At 39.4% G+C, this 18,797-nt stretch overlaps 1 protein-coding gene and 1 non-coding gene across 3 annotated transcripts in view; one reads left to right on the top strand and one right to left on the bottom strand.

The window, feature by feature from the left end:
* Positions 1-18,797, bottom strand: part of LOC103177501 (CTP synthase 2) — a 215,197-nt gene that overhangs the window by 51,031 nt on the left and 145,369 nt on the right. The gene's annotated exons all lie outside the window — the stretch shown is intronic.
* Positions 16,370-16,441, top strand: trnaa-ugc. The gene has a single exon. It is a non-coding gene; the product is annotated as a tRNA-Ala (tRNA).

Raw genomic sequence — 18,797 nt, 5'->3', positions numbered from 1 at the left:
CGGCGTTTTGTTCGACCCTGAGCTGTCCTTTCTCCCTCACATCCGCACCACAACTGGCACCGCCTTCCATCACCTCCGGAACATCGCCAGACTACGGCACTACCTCACCCCTCACGCTGCTGAAACCCTGGTTCACGCCTTTGTCACCTCAAGGCTGGACTATGGGAACTCTCTCCTCGCCGGCCTTCCCGCCACCTCCCTCCACAAGCTGCAGGTCATTCAGAACTCTGCAGCTCGTGTACTGTCCCGCACCAGGCTTCGCGACCACATCACTCCCACCCTCGCTCGCCTCCACTGGCTCCCCATCCCCCAGAGGATTGATTTCAAGATCCTCATCCTCACCTACAAGGCCATTCACGGCCTTGCTCCCTCCTACCTCTCCAACCTACTATCCCCCTACCTACCTGCCCGTACCCTCCGTTCCTCTGGCTCCGGTCTGCTCCACGTCCCCCGCCCCAACCGCCCTACCATCGGTGGTCGGGCCTTCAGCCTCTCAGCCCCTAGGCTCTGGAACTCCATCCCCCAGTGCCTTCGCCTTGCTTCCTCCCTTTCCTCCTTCAAGGCCGGTCTCAAAACCTTTCTCTTTGACCGTGCCTTCAGCTCCCCTCTCGACTCTCTTCCCACTCCTCGCTCCCTCCCTTCGCTCCCCTCACACTGACCATTTCGCCGTTCCTCGCTCCCTCCCTTCCCTCCCCTCACCCTGACCATTTCCCCCTCCTCTCTCCCTCCCTTCCCTCCCCTCACCCTGACCATTTCCCCCTGTTCGGGTCATGATCCAACTGTGCAGCGCCTTGGGACGTCCTCCTGACGTGAAAGGCGCTCTATAAATGGAATCTTGTTGTTGTTGTTGTTGTTCAAGGCCGGTCTCAAGACCTTTCTCTTTGACCGTGCCTTCAGCTCCCCTCTCGTCTCTCTACCCCTCCTCGCTCCCTCCCTTCCCTCCCCTCACCCTGACCATTTCCCCCTTACTCGGGTCCTGACCTGACTGTACAGCGCCTTGGGACGTCCTCCCGACGTGAAAGGCGCTCAATAAATGGAATCTTGTTGTTGTATTTAATACTTGCAGCAAGGAGAGGGAAAGCGAGAGGCAAAACAATAGCACGTCTCTCAGAAGAGTTGGTACTCTCCCTCTACCAATGGGACAGTCCCATCAGTTTATATACATGACTATTTGCGATCACCCCATGTCTCAAAACAATTCTTGTTGTTGATTGACAAGCAATATTCAGTCATCACAAGTTTAATTATATATTTGCAGATAGGACAGGACAAGGACACTGGTTCTGCTCTAATTTATTTACATTGTTGCTTAAACAACTTTAATCTTATCATAGTCTAGACACTCTGTACTTTTCGTATTTCAGTCCTTTTACATTCTCACAATACCTTACTTCTATAAACTCTACTTTTCCATGCTAGACAGCAGATTTTAATTCCAATTAAACCTTGAATACTGACACCCCCAATCCTTACACCCCCCCTCCCACTCCCCATTCCCCAGGACTTCCATTTGTGAATATCTCAAATAACTGAACTAGACTGCAGTTGGTCAGATAATCAGGAACCTACTATAGATGTTTTCGAGGATTTTTGAAGAAATGAAACCTGTCTTCTGCCGTTTCTGTAGAAGACTGTATGCTGCACCCCTGTAAGTTATACATCATAAATGCAAAGGAGACGTAGTAAAAGAAAGGTAAAGAACAGAAAATAACACTTGAAAAGGCATTTAAACAGCCTATTGTATAACAAAGGTTATGCTTGAAGCTTAGTTGAGGAAGGGCAGGAGGAGGCTCATGTGGACCACAAACACCGGCATAGACCAGTTGGGCTGAATGGCCTGTTTCTGTGCTGTATATTCTAATGTATTCTAATGAATTCTAATGTAAAGATCTAGAACGCCTGCCATAGTAAATTTTGAAATATCTCTGAAGCCTGCTAAGCTTCCTGGTAATTTTCAAGTTAATATAATTATATTTTGACCTTTTTATTTGATCATTTGTAATGCAAATGTATGCAGAATATATGAGGATCCCTGGAAATTCTCAAGGTGCTGTTGCACTTTATCCTTTTAAATTAACTTGTGCCATTTACATAATTGCTCCAGCTTTGCCGTCAATGATCCTGTGCTGTTAGATTAGTAGGTTCCATCGTGTGATGGAATGAAACTTTAAGCTTCCCCTCAGCATCTTCCGTTATCATGAACAAATTCACAGCTAGAAAGCAAATCTCCATTTTATTTTTCACCGTGGAACACTTACATGGTATTAATCACCATGAAATTAAAATGCGGTAAACTATATTGCTCGATACATAAATTAATGGAAAGGATAATGTAAGAAAGCTGGGATTCATCCCAGAAACATAAAGGGCTACATCTGTTTGGATTTTGATTCTCCAAACATCCAGCTTGATATACAATACATTTTCAAAATTCAATTTAGGAAGAATGTATTCTAATGCTTTGGAACTTACAAGTGGATTAATAATATTTCTATTATGTACAAGGCACAGGCCTTAACTGTTTCAACGCAAAACAAAGATATGTCAAAGAACAAGAATCGCTTCCCATAGCGCAGCTTGTTATTATCAATCTTTGCTGCCAAATGATGACTGAGAGTGCAGTCAAAGAGGAAGTCTTCAGATGGATCTTGAAAGAGGTGAGGGAGGGAACGAACTGGAGGGATTTCTGGATGAAGCTCCGAAGAGTGGGAGCAGATGGGCTGAAAGCCTAACTGCTGATGGTGAGGTTGGTAGGGCAGGGACCCAAAGCAACTTGCTGAACAAAGGGAGTGGTCGGGTTAGTAGGTTTTAAGGAAGAATAGCTTTATACACACATAATAGGGTTACATTAACCAGAAGTTTATTTTTTTACTGAGAACCATATGTTTCACTTTGGCTCACTCACTAATACTCCCAGTCTCGGCTGGCATTCCAGTACATTACTCAGGAAGTGCTGCATTATCAGTGGTTCTGTCCCTCAATGAGATGTCAAACCAAACTACCAAACTATCTGATGAATGTTAAAATAAATCCCATTGCATTCGTATGCAAAAGCACGGAGAACTTTCCTGACATAATTTTCTCTGTCATGCTAAATTGACACAAATTCATTACATATCTACTGTTACTTCTGGGACACTGCAGATCAGCCACGTATGCCTTCATCAAAGTAATACATTGTGAGAAGTGGGTGAATAGATTTTAAAATTATAAGGGATTTTATCAAATGTTATTATTAAGTGCTGATAAGATTCCTTCATGGAAGTAATTTTCCCCAATTTGCAAAGCTCCTTCGTGTTTGGCATGGCTAACTATTTAGGATAGACTATGTACGTGGATACTATTTATCAATTAATCACACTGAACGCCCCGAGAGCCATTACCCAGAGCGATGCAAATGAGAGAGAGGATCAAACAACAAGGATCCAGAAGCTAATTGAGAACAGCAGCAGAGCCACCTTCATGTTTCATTCATTACTAATAATAAAAAATAATAATTTAGTCACTCAATCCACGACTGTCTGTGGGACACTGCTGAGCGCAATTGGCTGCCGGGTTTTTCGTCCACAAAATACACAATCAATTCACTTTACAGTATTTTCTGTGAAGCGTTCCAAGACATCTTGAAGATGTGATAAGGCGCCATATCGAATGCAAGGATTATAATAATTATTAATAATATTACAAATTAAATAACAATTTTTTTTAAAATTAACAATGGCAGATCTAAATGTAAATTAGTTTGTGGAATAAGCTAAATAGTTCATTAAAAAGAGCATTTTATTCCTTGGAAACAATAAAAACTTTTTATTAGTATTTTATTGCTTTCCAAAACAAAATACACCTGGTATAAAATAAACAACGACAAGCAAATGGGATTATAACCATAAATAAATCAGACCCTGCAAGATGCAAGGATTAAAATATAATACAATAGTGTCCTATAACCATAATTTTGAGCTAAATAAAGGTTAAGCCATAAACCGAAGTACCTATATTAAAACCTCAATAGAAACAATAGTAATAAAAGAGAAAAAAATTGAGCAAGAGGGCAACAGGTTCCCATAGTCACAGGACACAATGATATCTTGCTTAATGAATGCCAAGCTACAATTCACAGCAATAATTCCCATCTCCCCCTCCACCCCCATCCCCACACTCTGGACCAATCCAGCATTGTTCGTTCCACATTACTGCATCAAAGTGCTTAAAGCTGGAATACAGTCCAACTCTCCAGCAATTTGTCAATCTCGCACCTCACTTCTAAAAAGTGCCCTTAAAGCAAATTACAACACAGGACATTTTGTTCCAAACCAAGATGGTAATCCACTTTATGCAAACAGGCAGCTAAACTCATTCTGAAGAAAATAATAATAATCCTTGAATTTGGTATACCACCTTATATCATTGAAAAGTCTCAAAGCAAGTTGCACTTACAATTTTCTTTTATTTTTTTTAATCTTGTTAATTTTTAACATAATTTTTAACATTCTTTCCTCTACAGAAGAAAAAGTGTTGCTATCTTGCTAGGATATGGCTCCATTCTTCCAATACGTCAATGGTGCAGCCATTAATCATGTATGAACTCCGATAGTGGGTTTTGGTAAGATGTGTGACTGCATCAGAGGCATCACAGCCGAGCCCAGCTTGGCCTGCTGTCCACACACACACATACATACGGATAAAAGAGAACCCTGACTGATTTTCCCCTCCCCAGACTGGGGGAACGAAGGCCGATTTGCAGTGTCTGCAATGCCACCCCATCTGAGAACAGCCAATTCAGCACAGACTGGGATTTCAATCTACAACATTTTGGTTTGTGTGACTTAGTGTTATTCCAGAGCATTGGCGGCCACAAGACCTTCCACGTCTCAACTTCAGTTGGGAGAAGCTGATATGCAGTTGTCTGGAGTGTGGATGTGTGGCACTCCACTGTATTTAAGTATTTAAGCATTAGTTTCACATTTCATATTGTGTATCCCTTCACCCACATTTAGTACAACTAGGCTCTAGACTAATTTTCTTGTTTAGTAATGCTGTAGCATGCTTCTTCAAACACAATCAATGTTCTGTACAAATTGATTGATTGAAGTGTAAAAGAAATTTAAATCCATTAACTAGTGCAAGCTACTCTCACTTGGTCCGTTCAGCCCTGATTGCAGAAATATTTGGATTGTCATTAATTTTACCATTCACTTATTGCCAAGTGGAATACGATACTCTGGATAGTAACTTTACACGGTGATAAAGCCGCCTTGCATATTTCAATAAACATTTAACACAACCTATATTACGACCAGTGAGTAATGATTTACACAACACAATTAGGAGGTGAATCTGCTTAATATAATATATAATAATCCTCACATTTGACACAGCACAAAATCACATTATCAAAACGGCTCAAAGCGCTTCACAGGAAGTGACGTAACTGTGTATTTTGTAGGCAAAAGCAGCAGCCAATTTGCACACAGGAATATCCCACAATTAGCCATAGAGCAATTGTATTTGGGGAATTGTTGACCAGGAGACTGGGAGAAACTCCTTTCTTGTTTTGAATAGTGCCAAGAGATCTTTAATGTCCATCTGAATAGGCATGGACATCCACCAAAAGTACATGGAAAATTATTTTAAAATCAAAATGATGTTAGATACCAACAAGCAAGCAAGAGAGAGAGGGAGTGTTAGTTGCTTGTTGAGGTATTAGGATTTGGGTTCACTCAAAAATACTAATGGTCTGAATCATCCTACAGTGTATTTCAGCTATGAGGGCACTGAGCCTTTAAAAGGTATGTAGTTGGATCTGATACACCAAAACACATTTTGGTGCCAAGAAAGGACACTTGGTTCTTATTCTTAAAGTTTAAATATAGATATGGAATTGTATGCAAATACTTGGAATGTGTTTTAGCTAATAATTACAATGGATGTATAACTCTCCGATAAATGCTGAGAGGTGCAGCACTTTTTTTGTAGCACATTTGATACAGCAAAAAATATGCTGTATCAAAGGTGCCATCCTGAATGTGAGGAAAAGTATGTGGCCTTAAATGGAAAAGCAATTAATAACATTTATATCCAGCATTTGATGTCTGACAGGCAGAACATAATTTCAAGAACTTTCTTTCTGTTAACTATGCTTTTAAAGTACTATTCCTTAAGGGTGAGATGGACTCTGCATTGTTTTAAAGAGATGCTAAAAATTCAATTCATTTGATTTACAAATTGTAATTGTTGATCTTTAAACTTTAATCCTAACCTGTTTAAGATGGGGTCAGATAGTTTGGTCTAAAAAATGGGCTGAGTACTGCATATTTTTAAAGATCTTTGAAGGTAGTCACAACAATGCCATGATTTAGAACCAGTCAGCAATAAGTATTGATTTGATGGTGCAATGAACAATGAACCTGCCATAATTTTAATATATTTTTATTGATTTATTCCCAAATTGAAGATAGGAATGAGGGCATTCTACTGGAAAACAAACAATAAAAGTGTTTAAGAAATTCCCTATGATCTGATTGTTTTTCAAATTAAAAAATACAGGAGGCATCCCTGATAGGTGGGTAGGTAAATGCACAGTACAGAAGAAGACTGAGCCCTACAGGTGAGAAAGAAATCCCATTTAATCCCAGAGCTGTGATGAGGTAGCTGGCGTAGGTGGAAAGGGGAAAGCACAACAATTGGCTGAGGTGATAGATGTTTTTTGATAAATTGGATTGGCTTAGGTGCCTCCGGCCGAGGTAGAAATCAACCAGGATTTCTGCTTCTGCCTCCACGTCCACTAGAAAGTGCATATTTGTACACCGGGTCAGGATAGCATTAGACTGCTGAGATGAATAGCCTGCCAGCACTCACAGTCTGGGCTCACCGATGAAGATGGGATACTTGAGTGAAGTACTGGAGGGCTGTTGGCGCTGGAGCCAAGAGAAGAGAAAGAAATAACACATTTTTTTCCTCTCTCTTTCTTCCCTTTATACAAAAATAAGATTTAAATAATTAAAAGCCCTGTGAGCCCCCTCTCATTTACCACTGAGCTTTACAGATCAATTATTGTTCACTTCGATTTTGAGGGAAATTAAAACATTCCATTTATCTGGTTAAGCCCATTCATCAAAAAACATCTATCAAATGCAAGGCTCATCATTTTTATCTCCTCTATTTAAAACAGCTTGGGAACTAATTTGCATTCTTGTATTGTAATTGGTGAGAGCCCTTTCCTTATTCAAGTGTGCTGTTTCTGACCATCATAACTAACATTTACATACGTTTTCTTACTCCACACGCCTCTGTTAACTAGCAGTAAGTAGGAACCAGGTTGTTAGTTGATTGGTGGATCACTTTTCTGGGGCTAATAATTCCTTCAAAATAAATAAAAATAATTTGATCACTCAATCCAGGACTGTTTGTGGGACACTGCTATGTGCAATTGGCTGCTGTGTTTCGCCCACAAAATATACAGTCAAATCACTTTACAGTATATTCTGTGAAGCACTTTGAGACGTCTCTAAGACGTGATAAGGCACAGTGTTAAATGCAGATTATTATTATTATACTTTCTAAAATGTGGATTCAGGGTCACGGATCACAATCAAGCCTTAATCCGGCCTAACCTGATGTGGACACACAGGCATCTTCCAACAATATTTGGGAGATAGGGATCAGGAGTGGGACCATGGCTGATATTTTTTTCACCTCTCTTTAAACTAAGAGTCATGGAGGATAACTGTGGTGGCCAACTGCTGTCCCAGCTGAAAACAGCTCATTTCACACTATGAAGTTGTGCTCAAACCTGCCATGTACTGGTCATGGCTTTCATGGCTTAATAGTACACCAGATGGTGCCTTTACCTAGTTAATCATAGTAAGATTTAATTTGCAGGTGGTGGGAATTAACAACAATAACAACCACAAGAACAAAATTACATTTGTATAACGCCTTTCACGTCAGGAGGACGTCCCAAGGAGCTGGACAGACGGAGTTTCGGACCCGAACTGGGGGTCGGGATCGGGGAGGGTGGAGGACAGGGGAGGAAGCAGGGTGATCGAAATCACGATCGAAGAGGAGGATCTTGAGACAGGTCTTGAAGGAGGCAAGAGAGGGAGTGAGGGGGAGGGACTGTGGGATGGAGTTCCAGAGGGTGGGGGCAGAGTGATAGAAGGCCTGCCGCCAACAGTGGAGCGAGCGAGATGGGGGACGTGAAGCAGGCCGGAGCCCGCTGAGGAGAAGGAGCGAGCAGTTTGGTAGGGGGTTTGGAGGTCGCAGAGGAAGGGGGAGCAAGACCATGGGGGGCTTTGAAGGTGAGGACCAGGATCTTGAACTGTATCCTCTTAATTTAACATCTACATATTTCACTGGTTTAAACATTTGAACCAGTGAAATATGTCGATGTTAAATTAAGAGATCTTATTAAACATACATATCTGAAAATTTCAATATTTGCCCTCATAAACTTTGTCTGGCACTTTAAAAATCTTATAGGTTTCCTTAGTCCATCTTCATTATTTCTATGTGTAGAATTGTTTTCTCTCTGATATATATTTTGCAAAAATAAATATTTGTACATCCTGTTTACTGCCTCACCAGAAAGACTGAGCTGCCTTTGGAGTTGCAGGGTCTGCTTACCAGAACCACAAGCATTAATCGTACACAAAATTTTAAGCACGAATAGCAAACATTGTGAAACAAGTCGCCTTTATTTAACCATCATGGATGGTGTAAACTGTGACAATGTCAAAGTTTGGGGGTCCTTACCATGGATTGGTTCCATTCAGGAATGCCACACATAGGTTTAATGTGGAAAAGGGGAATGTCATACTAGTTCAATAGGCACTGTTCACAAGATTCGTTCCAGAATACCCACCCTCCCATCATAGTATCAAGCTATTTTTTAAATGAGTCCAATGTCCTGACCTGAACCACTCTTCCTGGCAAGCTGTCACTAATTACCCTCTGAACAAAGAAATATTCCCTGATATCTGTATTGAAAGTGCCCTTTGCACTCTAAACATAGCTGCCTTTGAATTCAGGCACAGGGTGGAGTCAAGAGTGTTTTGCTGTGTATTACCTCGGTGTCAAATCCTCCAAAAATACATTCCTAATAAACTACTTCTTTACCTCATAGAAATAGCGTTTAGCCAGGAGAAATGTAAATAAAATTCCACCTTTGCTAGATTCAGGTTTCAGGTTTTTTTGTCCTTTTTCAAGTCTGACACTTGGTACTCAGCTAAGATTCCTGATATGACTGACTGAGAAATATTACAGATCTTAGATTTTGTATTGAATTCGGTTCAGAGTTGACTGTAATCGGATTTCCAGGTCCCTTAATATTCTTTGGCTCCATGTGGGTGAAATAACTACATTAATTCAGTTTGTTGTCTTATCAAACTAACAATTTGACAAAAAAGTATCCAATCTTAAGAATTTGAATAATATTGCTGAGGCAGCAAAACAAAAAGTGGTTTAATTCCAAAAGGAAATTAACATGATTAGATAAATGTTTTTGGACTTGCCCTGTGAACAGAGCTGCACAATAAATCAGTGGCCTTTAGTCTATGCGGATCCCAGCTGCTATCCTATTAAGTCAAATGTCTTAACAAACATGTTCTTCCCACAAGCATGTTTCTTTCTTAATTGCATTATGTTTCACTTCACTGTGCAACCTACCAAACAACTCAAATTAAAATTGTATGTGGTTGCTACACTGTTCAACTTGGGTGACACACCAAGCTTGTATTTTGGGGAGTTATATATTTTAAAAGTCTGTCAAGAATATTAAAGGACTTTTCATGTACATTGAGAGTTTTAATAAATGCAAATACAGATGTTACCAGTGAGTGTCCTGTAGGTATGGATTGTCTCAGTGCTGTTGCATATTGTTCTCAAAGCATTTTAGAAAGAAACAATCAGGTAAGTGGAAACTGCCCATTATCCCAAACCTCACCAGGCTCCACAACTCCCTATTTCCAAACAAAGTGACTTCAACATCTTCACTATCACATACAAATCCCTTCAGCTCTAGCACCTCTCTACCTCTCTGACCTGTTCATACCTCACTCCTCTGCCCGCACCCTCCATTCTACAAGAATGCTTTGCTGTGGCCTTCCAGCGGCTATGCTATTAAGTCAAATGTCTTAACAATCATGTTCTTCCCATAAGCAACACTTTCTTAATTACTTTATGCTTTGCTTTCCACGCTCCAAGTGTTTTTCTCTGTATTGAATGTGCTATACAAAGGCAAGTCATTATGAATCTTGACCTCGACTCCTGATGCAGTAATGGTGCAAAAGCATAATCCTATTTGGTGGTGCCATGCAGTGATTAGTTCTGCCGTTTTAATATTTGAAATAGTCACTTAAAGTATTGCTTGCTGCCAACTATTCTGTTATACGTGACAGAACAGCTGCTCACAATTTGTAGGTTCAGAGAAAAAGTCATTCTACCTTTCAACTAAATCATATTTGCTACAGAGCAAAAGTTTGAGGACATGAAAAGTGGACAAGAGATCTTTCCTGAGTTTTCCACTGTATATTTAAAAAAAAACTAATTCTGACAGAAATCATTCCTCTATGCCTAGCCGTCACCATTTCAACCATCCTGATACATGTTTCTATATTCAGTGAGAGGCCTGCAGCTACTAGAACTTCCCATACCCTAAAATAAATGTCTTTGCTGTTTGATAGCTTAATTGGCAAATGGGCCATCATACTATGCCAGATTGTAGATTCAACTCCTGGTCTGTGCTGAGATAACTGATCGCAGATAGCTATCTCAGCACTATAAATTGTCCCCAGTTCTCCTAGGCTAGGTTGGGGAAAGAATCAGATAAGTTCCTCGTTGCTAATCACTATCTAATGGCCCTGCTGGAAAGTATGAGTGGAACCAGAATTAAACTCAACTATGTTGCACTGATGAGTGTGTGTAGTATTCTTCATGTGCAAATGAACAACACCCTGACCAACAGTTATTTTGTAGCACACAACATTATAACCCGTGGCCTGAGTTTATGAAGTCAAAGCGACCACATTATAACAGTCATTCTGTACTACCCTCCCAAAACTAGAACCCTTATTCTTCCTTCACACACACACGCACACATACACACAGACAGATATACCAGCCTGGTCTGCTTTAAAGGTTTACAATGTCTTGAGCAATGTATTTATTGAAAACTGGAGTCAATAAACAGCAGTCCTGTTTACTATTTCACATCAGGTAATGAGTGTGCAGATTCACTCAGCCTTTTGTTCCTGATAGATCATGGGCTTTCTTCTCTACACGATTTACGTCATTCTTTAAATTCTGTTCTTTGAGTCATATGAAGATTTATGCAAGAATTCAGCTGAAAGAGTGCAATGTTACAACCAACAATCTGGGAAGCTGAGACTCTTGCAGTTGTATGTCATCGTAAAAGAGTCAGACTTCAGTTAATTATAGGTTTATTTTAGCACATTTTGTCAATCGGATATATTGTGTAACATGTCAGCTACTGAATGCTAAAAGTATCTAAAATGCATAAGACTAGTAATAATAAATTATGCAATTAATAAAATGAAAAAAATTATTCTAGGGTTTCAATATTAGTAATAACGCTTGCATTTGTTACAGTGCCCTATCACATCATTGAGATGACTTAAAGTGCTTCACAGGATATGCTATCAAGTGTAGTGACTGTGTAGTTTGTAGTTGAATGCAGCAACTGAATTTGCGCACAGCAATGCGCTACAAACAGTCATAAGATGAATGGTTTAACTGAGGTATTGGTGGCCAGGACAGTGGGGAGAAAAGACCTTCTCTTTTCAAATAGTGCCATGAGATTTTTAACATCCAACTGGATAGGCAGAAAGGAGTTCTTTCTGGCTCGGCATCAGTTATCCCACTGTTAATCGCTCTGAGACACTAGCCATTTGAAGGTTATATAAATACAAGTTGTTCAAGTCCCAACATGCGGCTTGAACCCACAGCCTTCTAACTCATAGATGAGAGTGCTACCAACTAAGGTAGGCTGACACACGGGCAAACAGTACTTAGTCCCTATACATATAATTGTATTTTTATTGAATAAATGTTTGGAAAATAATAAGAGCCAAATCTGAATTGGAATAGGAAAGTTTTGAGTCTGCCCCACTTTTGATCAATCCAGGAAAATATGTTCGAGTGGAGTCCAGTTCTGATTTCATACATACCTTTGTCTATTCCTCTCTCACTGTGAATTAATATTAATGTCAACGCAGCTATTAGCTACTCTGCTGGAAGTCTGGGCCCAGGTGTCAAGAGCTGAAACTGCTAAATTAGAACAATTTGCTTTCCATCTGAACAGATGTCTTTTTGAAACTAAATTAAATAATATAACCTGCTTATTTTGTATAAATATAATTATGACCTGGAAAGGAAGCCAAACTGAAATTTACCTACTTATAATTCTGATCATCAAAGTTATTCCTCAGTAGAGATAAGTAATGAGTGTTACCAGCAACTTCTGTTTTTGTTTCAGTATTTATTCAAAACCTGTTTTAACTTCTTGCCTCCATTTTACAAAGTGCGATTTAAATCACTTAGCTGATTCGCAAATGGCATCACAAAAGCATCCTCCTAAGGAAACCATCAAGTACAGATAATGTGGTCTTCATAGATTTAGAAGACCGGATATATTTTGAAAGATTTCCATGCAGAAATCATCAGGATCAGGCTTCTGGATCGGGTACCGTCCCAGAAGTGCTCTGGGGTACTACCCTGCACAAGGGGTGCTGTATAAATGCAAGTTGTTGTTGTTCTGTTTGCTCAGTGCTTCATAAGACTCTTGAAATGTTGATAAAATGTTACCCAATTCCTGAAACTGTTTCCACATTCTTTGAAACCCAAATGAAGCATTCAACAGGAAGAAAGCCTTTGTTGCTCTGTAAAATAATAGGGTTATTATAATGTGGAAAAGTGATATAAGTAAACAAATAAAATAAAAATAAAATAAAATAAAAATAAAAAGTGATATAAGTAAACAAATAGTATGTTTGTGCTGTAGGTGTTATCTTGGTAGGGTAGCCTAAGCCCCAGACTCTGTTCTATTCAGAATCTGAATGGCTGACTTTAATGACATCTGCTAAAGTAAGGATTATTTGCCACCAGATACATTGGGTTGGTTTCTCTCCTGATTGAACATTATAGCTTCATGTTTCAATAATAATAATAATCTTTGCATTTGATGTAGCGCTTTGTCACGTCGTTGAGATGTCTCCAAACGCTTCACAGAATATACCGTAAAGCAAACTGACTGTATATGTTTAACTTATAAACTGTCTGTTATAGTTTATAACATTGTCTGAACTCCCAAATTATGATGTATCAGTGCAATATACCTCAAGCCAACGATCATTCCAATGCTTAATTTGTGTTTCAGAGTTCTGCACTAATAAATACTTAGACCCTTGAATACTAACTCCGTGTTTGAAAACATACATTCAATTTAGCATATGAGCCTTAACTCGTGCAAATTTTAACAAAAGAAGCACAGCAGGTTGTGCTGAAGATAGCTTTGAGAAACTTCAAGATCAGCCTCTGTCGCTGATTTAAGATTTCCTTCAGATTATTGCCACTTCAGTAGGAGATAGCCCAGCTGAGTAAATTCTTGAATTTGTCTGCATCTCGATACACAAGTGTATTTCAAACTTGGGTTTTATTAAGATGTGAAAATTGATGAACTCTCCAGGGAATTAACTTGCCTGTGTTAATTAAAGACAAATGTTCTGAAGTTCTAGTTTACCTGTTCTTGCTTTTCAAGACCCTGAAAAGGCCACTTTTTTGCTTTGAAAGTGAAAGTGCTCTTGCTCCCTCCTACGTCTCTGATCTGCTAACCTCCTATCAATCTGTCCGCTCCCTCCGTTCTGCAGGCTCCGGCATGTTCCATGTCTCCCGCTCGACCCGCCCTATCATCCACGGCCAGACTTTCAGCCTCTCTGGCCCCACCCTTCGAACTTCATCCCACAATCCCTTCGCTTTGTTCCCTCCCTCGCCTCCTTCAAGACACGCCTCAAGAACGTGCTTTCAGCCACTCTCCTACCTCTCTGCCCTCCCTAATCCCAACCCTGCAATCCCCATGTTTGGGTCCTGATCCCCGACTGTTCAGCGCCTGGGGACGTCCTCCCGAGGTAAAAAGAGCTTTACAAATGTAATTTTGTTGTTGTTGTTGTTTTGTTCTAATCCATCAAACAGCAACAACAAATTCCATTTATATAGCTCACTTCACACAGGGTAGCGCTGTGCAAAGTAGCAGGTTGGATGCTAGGCAAAGGAGCAGGGGGAGGTGACCATAGGCACAGGTTTATCCTCTGTTCAACCCTTGTTAATTTCTAGGATCTATGTTTGGTTAAGACAGACTTCAAGTATGCAGGTACAACATTGGTATGTACCTGCCCTAAACCAATATGCAGTGCTCTACTGAACAATGAGCAACTTCCAGTGAAATGCTTACTCTTGCTAAACAACTTGAAGCACAGTCATCATAATAATGGATTAATAATAATCTTTGCATTTGATATAGTCCCTTTCATGTCAACGGGATTTACAGTAGTCTCGATGTAATTTATAGTCATTAACATTGATATTTAACAATTAGTTTTTTTATGGAGAATAATATTAATAATCTTTGCATTTGAAACAGCACCTTTCATCTTAAAGCGCTTCACAGCAAGTATTTTGCTTTAAAAATTAAACCACCATATTCAATCAATACAGATTCTGCACCTACCACTTCTTCTATCAGTTTACCACACCATCTGGCCCATTAACCATGAAATGGCATACAGATAATTCTCCAATTCATTTCTTTGACTTGAAATAGTTCAGAGCCCTTGAAACCTCATCTGTACAAATGCATATACACATAATCAGCACATCATGAGAATTAGACCCCACTATACTATATTCTGCATTACATTATTACAAATATATGAAGGGAGGGGAAAAAAAACTATTTTGCACTAGTTCATAACTTCAAATTGTGAATGTTTCCACTTCCCACATCAGTCATCTCCTGAGTGAGATTGCCAATTTGTGCTACATTAATAGGAGCTTGAGGTAAACGAGCAATGTAACACTGCAGTTTATGCCATTATAATATAAAAATGTATGCTCTGCTTTTTATTCATAAACATAAGTATGCAATGATCAGACTCTGCAGATTTTGTGACAAAAAGAAATCCCTGTAGGTTTGGCAATATTTTCCATTGGTTTCCCCCTGTGTGTTCCTAATCCAAAATAAGAACTGTAAACAGCAGGCATCCTTGTCAGTGAAACAATTCTAATAAAGAAAAAACTTCAGTTTGTACAAGAACAAGCATTACAGTGATGGAAAACAAATAACAAGACGGTTTCTGAATTTAAATTAGTCTCCTGCCAATACCACCTAGCAAAAGCCTAAATTATTATACAAATCACCATCTTTGTAATGCCATCTTATTAGTATTCCTAATTCAGATAAAAGGGAGTTTCCCTGCGGAAACATAACAATAATTGGATGTGATCAACAGTGTACAAATTATTTTACACACTGTTTCAATGTTAATTAAAATAAAGTTATAATATTCCATTCAATAAGCCAACACTGAGATCATTATTAAAATTGCTACTGTTTCAAAGCAAAATATATTTCAGTTAATTCCCCACTTCTGTTGCAAGTTGTCCGCAACCTCTTATCTTACCGGGGAATTCCTGGGGGCCGCCCCAATCATGTAGCCCAGGGGTGTCCCCCATGGTCTGCAGGCTGGAAGTGGCCCACGGGGACGTCAAGAAGTGGTCCCTGAATATTCACACTGATCTCCGTAAATGCGTGTTCAATCAATAATGTGTTTCCAGTTTTTCCTTGGTTGAATATTTGTTGATTTATTGCAATAATCAAGAATTATTCAATCAAGAAAATTGATCTTGTTGACCGACCAAAATTTTTGCCAGACTACACAAAGAAAAAGCTCCATTCATAACAGTGAAATTATTGTGCACTGCAATAAATTACAATTTAGTTTTTTTAATCATAAACACCAGTTAGAGAACTCCAAGCACGATCAAAACTTGAACTTGGCATGGCTCCCCGAGAGGTATATCATCAATGCACCAGAACCATATTTTGGTGAAGCTGTACAAGTGTAAATGAATCGCCTTTAAACATATCTTTCCTTTTAACCATCTGCATGGTTAAAAGGAAAGATATGTTTAAAGGAGATTCATTGGAGATTCACCTGGTCTATATAGTTCAGTGCCGCCTGTCTCAATCATCTAATCTATAGTTTCTATTCTCACCTGTTACAACTCAACAACAACAACTTGGATTTGTATAGCGCCCTCCATGCCGGATGGCGTCTCTGACTTGTTATACTCGTGGAGCCCTGTAGCTCAGTGGTTAGAGCACTCGCTTTGCAAGCGAGAGACCTGGGTTCGATTCCCGGCAGGGTGAAACCTTGGGCAATTTTCCTTACTCCACACCACTGATAATAATCACCTAAAAAAAAATTATTATTTCAATCTACGACTGTTTGTGGGACACTACTGTGCGCAATTGGCTGCCGCATTTCGCCCACAAATATACAGTCAATTCACTTTACAGTCTGTTATGTGAAGCACTTTGAGACGTCTAGAAGACGTAAAAAGCGCTATATCAAATGCAAGGATTATTATTATTATTATTACTCCTTTCATGCATGCAAGCATATTGGATATATTAAGAAAATTAGTTCAACACATTCCAACAATTGTCAGAATATAAGAGCAAAGTAACGGATACACATTTAACACAATCACCACCTTAGCGGATGATGAAAGAATGATTTATTTTACTCACAAATCGTGATGGTTGTATTAAACATAAAACACATCCTATAGCTAGCTTAAACCAAAATCAAGAAATCAAGACTTTGAGTTGGAAAGTTAAATTGTTTTATATCAGATTTACAAAGCCTTGGAAATAATATGACTTGTAGTTGTTTGGCTTTCTCAGGTCTTGACCAGAGATCATCTGTCACGTTAGTTGGCATGGTCTTTTGTGTCATCTCTCACTCTGACTGGCATTGACCCTTTGTATCATGCTCTTCCTGGCCTGACACTTTTCTTCAGTAATTGACAGATAACATTGGGTAACAGAGTCTCTAGTCTTTTGAAAAACTTCATGAAATAGAAGAGACATAAACTTTTTTCCTCTCATAGCAGAACTTTCTTCCGCTATCGAAGAATTTGTCCCTGACTGTCCAGCTACTTGGGACGTCCTCCTAACATGAAAGGCGCTAATCAAATGTAATGTATAAACACAAACTCTGTTCTGACACAGGGTCGTGGACCCGAAACTTTGACTCACTTTCCTTTCTCCATAAATGTTGCCTGATCTGCTGAGTGTTCCCAGAGACTTTTGTTTTGGTTTCCCTATTAATATACTTGTTGAGATTTTGCCATATTTATCATATTAGGGATCATCTCTTTGTGGGTGGAAGTGACCTGATTGTTAGAGGGAAACTGTATTCAGATGCCATCCTTTTCATAAACAGCGACTTTAGGTGCCTTTTCTTCTTCGTTATTCTGAGCCATTCACCTTTGGGTTGAGCCACTCTTTGGACTAAGAAATTGGAGGCATGGTCTCTAATCTTTACCCAGAACTTCCAGACTCATGTCCAGTGCTCAATCATTGTTAAGATTCTGGGCAGTCATTTGAGCTATGTAGCTTCTCCAGAATCCTGCTCAACAATCATAATCTGGCCTAAATCTGATGCAATTTTAGGAGCACAAAGAGATTCTGATATTCACCTATAAAACACGATACATGCACACATGTCATACTGGTTGGTACAAGTGACTTTTTTTAAAGAATTGTTTTCCAAAATGTATTTTCAGTCTCACATTTTAAGATTTGGGTTTAGGAAACAGACCATTAATAATTACCTCACTACCATTAGCTTATTAGCTATTTATAGTTCTGTCTGTACACATCCACCTCCGTATTATGTTTAAAATGTATAAACAGTTAATGGATAAAAGCACAAGAATAAGTTGCAAGTAGAAAAGTAAAATCTAAACACAAATCTAATGATGATGATGAAAATCTAAAAACTACAGAAATGTTGAATAAACTCATTCCCTTTTGTACTTCAGTTGTTCGGTAAAGTAGTTTTTGCAAGTTTAGAAGAATATTATTTTGATTCAGAGAAAAGTATCTTACATTACTGAAATGTACAAGAATATGCAGGTGATTGGTTACATTCAGTCTCAGTTTTACTCAGTTGGTAGCAATTACTTCCATGTCAGAAGTGTGTGGGTTCAAAGTGCCACGTTGGGACATTTGAGCTCAGTCGAAATTCTATAATGGTGAAAATACAGTAGAAAGCCAGTTTGCGGTCACCTCGGTAATCCAGCCACCTCACAATTGGGGACACATTTTCATAGTCTCTTTCATTGTCTGTGCTAAAGGCTCTACACAAATGTAATTTTATTGTTGTCGTTGTAAATGATAGGCTGTCTGCTTCAGTAAACCGGACAACTCACTATTCAGGAAAATGGTCATTGATTGCTATCTGGGCCAATAGAAATGCCCTCCACCACTACAATCGCACCACAAACATCCCTCCATTACTAACCTGTACACACAGTGCACAAGGCCTCAGGCCTGTCGTGCTGTTTGCTCAACGCTGCTAAAAGGTGCTAACCTTCAGATGAGATGATAAGCAAGGTCCCCTCTACCAGTTGAAGTGGATGTTAAACATTCCAAGACATGGTTTGAAAAGAGTAGAGAGTTTCTCCTCGTGTTCGAGGTATCAATCCACCAGATA

This window comes from Callorhinchus milii, unplaced genomic scaffold (genome assembly GCF_018977255.1).
Source record: "Callorhinchus milii isolate IMCB2004 unplaced genomic scaffold, IMCB_Cmil_1.0 Scaffold4, whole genome shotgun sequence".
Taxonomy (NCBI): domain Eukaryota; kingdom Metazoa; phylum Chordata; class Chondrichthyes; order Chimaeriformes; family Callorhinchidae; genus Callorhinchus; species Callorhinchus milii.
The sequence above is the reverse complement of the archived record's forward strand: the minus strand, read 5'-3'. Positions and strand labels throughout refer to the sequence as shown.